Genomic DNA, 6,000 nt, shown 5'->3' with positions numbered 1-6,000 from the left:
GTTCATCTTTGTCTAGTCTTCAGTATTTACGCATTCCTGTAGTCAAATTTTTTACACTCAGACACTCTTTGTCACACTTTACTGTTATCAATTTATTTGCATGCTAATAAAGGAGGTACATTCTGGATAATTCTTTATAACTAACTAATGAAATGGTGTTGTTTCATTTTTTTTTCCATTTCCACTGTTGCATTTTTGTTTTCTCCATCAAGATGATTTCCTTTGAGCAACAAAAAAAGCACACAAAGAAAGTGAAAGGCAAACACCAATCATACACAAGTATGGAAAATGCACTGAGAAATCCCCGCTCCACCCCTCCTCAAAATTGTGTGGAAATCTTTACAGTCAATTTTGCGCATTCCGATTATAACTAATGAGCAAACACATTTTTATGATTGAAAAAAAAAAACTGAAGATAATGAAAGAATAAAGCAGTTTTCTACAAAAGTGGTTGGCAGGTGATCACATTGAAAGCGAATGCCACTAAAAGGGTCAAAGAGACTCGAAGAGGTAAGTTCACAAACAGAGGGACACCGTCTATGGCTAAAACGTGACATTGTGCAAACAAACGTACAACATGTTGGTGTGTGTGATGCGTGTGATCATGCAAAAAAAAGCAAAGTTCAGGCGGTAAGACGTACCGAATGCAGCTATAAACAGTAATGGCCGTGCAGTGGAGTAGGAGCAGATCGGTGCCGCCCTCACCGTCGGGCCGTGGCAGCCGCAAGCGTCCGCGCTAAAATAGCCACCGTACGGCTGTTACAAGCCTCAGTAACAGAGATCCGCTTACGAGGGCCGACGGCATCACATTTCGGCCCCAGCTGGCCGAACTCTGAGCTGGAAGGCGGCCTAGGAAGAAAAAGACGTGCGGCGAAACACCTGTGGGGAAAAATGCTGCTTGACCTCCGATTTGTTTGGATCTTTCCAATACGACATACAAATCGCTCAAACTGTCAACGTCATAAAATCTTTGTTCAATTTTTAAAATGACACCAATGAATTATCATCACCTGACATTGACAACGCATGTATTGACAACTATGTATACAGGGCTTCAGACTGCCCCGAAATGGTTACATTTTGCCCCTAAACTTTTACACAGTGTGAGTATATTTTTCATCTACACGCATGTACATTTTCAGATTTATTTTTTGTCATTATTGAATATTGCCAAAAAGAAGAATTCAATTGTTGTAAGCAATGACAAAATGGCAAAGAGGATGATCAGAACTCATCTCCCCAGTTAACCTCATGTGTCAGAGGAGACAAAACACCTTTTGGGAAGAAATGTTTGAAAAAAAACATTCCGTTTTCGGGATTAAGTGGCTGCGTGAGGATTTCTTGGGGACAAATTCAATGACGATTAACTTTATTTGTCTTTATTTAAGCTGTATAATTTGTTTATTATGTGTTAAAACTTAATAGCAATAGTACATGTGAATTTTAAAATGTTCTGTAGTTTCTGCATTTATTGCCATTTATCAGTAGGACAGTGAAAAGAAGAGGAAATGGGAATATTTACTTTGCAAGTGGATATTTTGGGGGGGGGGGGGGGGGCTCCTAATGCAAGCAATAGCATTCGTACGCTTCCTTTTGTTTTGACCGCGCTCTTGTTTTCTTGTTCCCCGGCTGAATTGTGGTGATTTGAACTCTGCAGGGCGGCACGGTGGACGACTGGTTTAGCGCATCTGCCTCGCAGTTCTGAGGACCGAGGTTCTCCCCGTTCCTGCGTGGCTTTCCTCCCGCTTCCCAAAAACATGCACGGTAGGTTGATTGAGGACTCTAAATTGTCCTTCGGTGTGAATGTGTGCGCGAATGGTTTTTTTGTTTTTATGTGCCCTACGATTGGCTGGCTGGCGACCGGTCCAGGGTGTACCGCCCGACGGTAGCCGGGATAGGCTACTGAGGATAAGCGGCACGGAAGATGAATGAACGAATGATCGAACTCTTCAGGAGGATTGTGAAAAAGAGAGTGACAAATGTTAGCGCTGCTACACACTCCGACAATTTGAGCAGGTGAGAGAGGAGAAGCGAGCCTGAGTGAGGAGGAAGTGGCGAGAGATTGAAGGTTTCAAGAAGCCATTTTATATTATCGGGCCGCCTCAGGCTCCGCAGAGTCGGCCGTGGGCCCAGAGGCTGCTGTTATCTCACCTATATCTCAACAAATTATCCCAGGCAGACCCCACAAGCCTTTCATCAGCCACGTCTCAAGATGTCCTCAGGAGCATTCCCAAAGCCTCAAACCACCCCTTACCGCCTCACCTCTCTCCTTTTATAATAGCCTCAGTCCCAGCTCGCTCTATCATTCAGCGGATATTTAGTTCATCTTCTGGGAAGTGGATGTGAACCTTGGAAATCTTTGTCCAGAGGGAAAAAGTCTCTTCAATTAGGTTTGTTCACGATTGGCACGTTCAGTTTGGCTGCACTTCCGTCAACAGCACACACGTTTGTTGGTGCTTTGGACATTTTAAGCCTGAATCTGAACCTCGGTATTCTGCAACACTTTCTTTTCCTCTTATTTCCTACATTAACACACACATTCAAAGTGGTCCCCTCTTTTTTTAATTGGCTCTGTGTTGACTTTACCTTTACAAAGTTGGGTTTGAACAACTAACGATTGTTTGTAGTTGATGATAGCTGAATTCAGCGAATTCGCTGATGGCTGACATGAGGATTGAGGCTGTTCATTAGCTAGCGCCTTTTCAGAGGGGCGGACTGACGAGCATGTATGCGAATGACCAAACTTATTTTTAGTACAATATTTCTGCTGCTAGTTTTCTGCATGAACCCTCTCCCTTGTTGATTTCAGCGAGGTGTGTTGTTCATGCCAAAATGGCCAATTAATCGACTGTCGCCGTGGAGTGGTAAAGTTGTTGGTTTGAGGAGTTTATTCACACATACAGCTGCAGCCTGGGAATTTGTATTTTTTGTACAAAATTACCCCTTTTATAAAATTGTGAAAAATTACCCAATTACAGTGGTTTGACGTAACTGTTGAAGGACACATCTAAAAAAAAATCTAATTTTGCCGACTGTCAAGAGCAAAGACAACATAAGAACTCCATGGAGAAGTTCATTTGGAAAACAAGGCCTATTTAGCAAAATGAAGTATGAAAGATCACTTATAAGACTAAAGACTAAAGTAAACTGCGCTGTGTCCATTGCATTGACATGCATTACGACAAGCAAGTTTGTTTGGGGAAAAAGCTTTTTGGGCTGTAAGCAGCTGCAGCTATGTGTGTGCATGCGGGCTCATTCACGCTCAATTGACTGCGTGAGTCACACAACAGTCTGCCTTAACGGGTTCTACTCAGTTCTAATTCACAGAGAAATGATCACTTAGTGGATCCTGGCCGGCCCTGAGCGAAGTGGATTGAACAGACAAATGCGTTGACGTGTGTTTTGGAGTGTTTCAACACGTAGCTAGTAAAAGCCACAAGTTTTCCCATCCTTTGTCCCGCTTATCCCGAATGAAGCCTATCACGGTAGATTTAAGGCAAGAGATGGGCTCCGCCGTGGATTGATCGATCGCCAGCCTACCCTTCACATTCACACCCATGGACAATTTCAAGTCTTCTCTTAGCTGTTTTAGAGTGCGCTCAACTTCTGCAAATTCTATCATCGCAGTGTTAATCATTCCTATTTTCTGAACATAAATGTCCAGGTTGGGCATGGGGAATTGTCCCGTGCCCAGGCCAATGTCTTCCGACCGTGCTGGCCAAAGAAATTGTAACCTGTTTAAGTATAGCATGGAGTGCTCTCATGGTCAAAATTGCCTAGTGTGAGCTTGAGGCTATGTTCACACTGCAGGTCAATTCCAATTTTGTTTGCCCATTGTGTGACATGTATCCGATTCTTTCATGTCAATCTGAACAGTACAATTCTGATTTTCTTTCATATCGGACCCAGGCCACTTTCATATGTGGATACAAATTGGATATGTATGCACCACGAGTGCAGTGCGGATGCTCACGGGGCACGCGTCCGACCTATACGTCATCAAAAGGCGACAAACGTCATCACAATTGTTCGACAAAACAGACACGCCGCAGAACGGCAACAGCGGACGAAGCAGCAGAAAACAGTCAGTGGCGAAAAGAAGATGCTTTACAACTGATAAATATAAGAACATGTTGGCTTCGGTTGCACAAACTCCTTGAAATCGATCCAAATGCATCGTGACGAGACCTCTGCAAGGGGGCGTATTTACTTCTGTAAACACGCCGCCTCGCAGTTGTGCGGAAGCGCAATGTGAAGTCCGGTTTTGTGCACAACGTGGCGTCCACAATAGAAGCCGCATTTCCTTTTGTAATGTGAATGACTGGATAAAAAGATCAGATTTATCCCCCCAAAAAAAAATGCCCTGCAGTGTGAACTTGCAAACAGTGTGAGTCTTCAATCAAGCAAACATTCCTGTTTTGGGACTGTGGTAGCAAGAGAACCCATGCACCCAAAATTCCAACCCAGAACATCTTGCCGCATCTTTCTCAGTTATGAAAAGCGGGAATCGAAGGGCCAACACCCCTCTTACAGTGAATGTCCAGCATGAGAATAGCAAAATAGAACACTGATGGGACAAGGCCCGATTGTGCCGTTGAACTTCATTCCCATTGGTTAAATTGTCATTGTACTGTACATTGTACTGACCTTGACATTAAGCACAGTACACGTTATGAGATATATGCAAAGGGTAAGTCAATGCTTTTCTCAGCCTAAAGGTCTTTGACAAATGAATGACATTAAAACCCAAATGACTCTTCTGGACATTTCCCACTCTCCTCAACAATACAGGAGAACTCATTTCAAACACTCCAGAACACAATCTGCAAATTTGTAATACCGTGTGGCAAATGGCTGCAATTGACTGATGGTCTGACCCAGCCTCTCACCCAATTCCTGGCAGATGTAGTGGTTGGCAAACGGCTGGAGGGATTGCCCACAGAACAGACTCCGCAATCAAGAAGGATGTACTGAACGTGGACATCAAGTTAAAAAACAAATACGGAGAACAAAAACAACTGCGACAAAAGGTCGTTGACAAACAACAACTACACCGATGTAACAAACATGGTGGAAGGAAGGCCCAAGTAGCGGCAACAACAACAAAAAAATAACCTAGCCTACAAAAGGGAGACGCACAGAAAACTGAAAACTCACAGAACATACGTGCAAACAAGACAAACCCTAAGTACCTCTGGCAGAATAATACAGAGTAAATACTGCAAACGAAAAAAGTGAAACAGCGACACGCAAGTTAATACTCCGAGGCTTTGCCCGTCCGCTGAAGCTGCACCTAAATACTGGCCAGAGTAAAGTATTTAGTAAAGTACTAAAGTACAAAAGTACAAGAAAGCACAGATGAAGTTTTTTTTTGTTAACCCTAAATTCAAGTATAATTTTCATGTATAACACTTCAAAGTCAGTCAGTACGTATAATTCCATTGTTGGTAAATTTGCCAGTTTTGTTCTTGTGTCTTCCACGGGACACACATAAAGACAGTTGGTCTGTTTTGATCCCAATGTTGCCCCTTCCCGACCAAGGACAACTAACGAAAGAATATCTTGTGTCTTCTAAAATTATGCCATAAGATTTTCCTCAGGTCTGAAGTCCGAAAGCAAACTAGACTCTCGAATCAGGAATTCTTAAACTGTGACATGGAATGGAACGTAGCCAAGCACATTAGCACCCTGACTGACGAAAAATGGAAACAAATAAAAACAAACGTCCAATATTGTTTTTTATTTTTTATTTTTGGATTGGTTTTTTTTGCTATAAAAGTGGCTTCTCCTGACAGCAAGAAGTAACAAGCCAAGGCAAGTCATTTTTTTGACGACATCGCCATTTCAAAACGCTCCCGGCAGGCAACCTTCGAAAACCTTCGGCAAACATCGCCGCGTGTCCAGAATGTTTCTTCTTCTTTGTTTTTGTTCGAGCACGTGTGATCACGCGAGATTTCTGCCTCGGAGCACTTGTTCGTAGATCTGCGGCGGATCAGAATC

This window comes from Phyllopteryx taeniolatus, chromosome 1 (genome assembly GCF_024500385.1).
Source record: "Phyllopteryx taeniolatus isolate TA_2022b chromosome 1, UOR_Ptae_1.2, whole genome shotgun sequence".
NCBI classification, from domain to species: domain Eukaryota; kingdom Metazoa; phylum Chordata; class Actinopteri; order Syngnathiformes; family Syngnathidae; genus Phyllopteryx; species Phyllopteryx taeniolatus.
This window is presented reverse-complemented; position numbering follows the sequence as displayed.